This window comes from Alligator sinensis, unplaced genomic scaffold, assembly GCF_000455745.1.
Source record: "Alligator sinensis unplaced genomic scaffold, ASM45574v1 scaffold366_1, whole genome shotgun sequence".
NCBI lineage: Eukaryota > Metazoa > Chordata > Crocodylia > Alligatoridae > Alligator > Alligator sinensis.
Window position 1 is genome coordinate 87,380 of NW_005841851.1, and position 863 is coordinate 88,242.

An 863-nucleotide genomic window follows, 5' to 3' on the forward strand; every position below is an offset into this window, starting at 1 on the left:
ACACCTCAATCTGCCTCCTACACACCCTTCCCCCCCTCACCAACAGACTTACCAGCGGGATGCTGCTCTCCAAGCTTCTGGGCTGGCCCTGTGCATGCTGTGGCTGCATGCATGAATGCAGCATTTATCAGCACATTATTGGCCGCATCAGCCAAAATTCATTGAAATATTTATAACAAAATATCAACTCTCAGCTCGCCTGTTGGTGCCCCTTTACTTCAGCATGTGGGGCAGTCACCCCATTCATCACTCCCTTGCTACAGTACTGACTGGTTATTTTGATCCTTATTTGTATTACGCTAACACGTAGACCAGGGGCGGGCAAAATGCACCCCACCAGGCCATTCTATCCAGCCGGCGGGGCCCCTAAAAAATTTAGAAATGTAATATTTGCCCTTGGCTGCCTGTCATGCAGCCCTTGATGGCTTGCCAAAACTCAGTAAGTGGCCCTCCGCCCAAAATAATTGCACACCCCTGACCTAGACCCACACCTGCACCAAGATAAGTCCCTTGTGGTAGACCAGGGGTGTCCAACGTTTTTGAATATGGGGCCAGATCACGAACTTTTTATCACCCAATGGGCCGGCGAGCCATATTCAAAGACATCACAGGAAGTAGTATCATATCAGGATGTGATGTCACGTGACCTTTGACACCAGTGAAGTTGCAGGGGTTGACATGGTGCTGGTTGACATGGCATGCATGCCTGGGTTGACATGGTGCTGCAGGACCTGCCTGGGCAGAACCGGGTCAGCACTAGCCAGAAAAAGCAGCATGCAGCTGAAGCCGGCTTCCCATGTGCTGCTGGGGATGGGAGGAGGCCGGCCGGGTCTGCACCGGCCAGCAGAAGTGGCGGCGGAGCC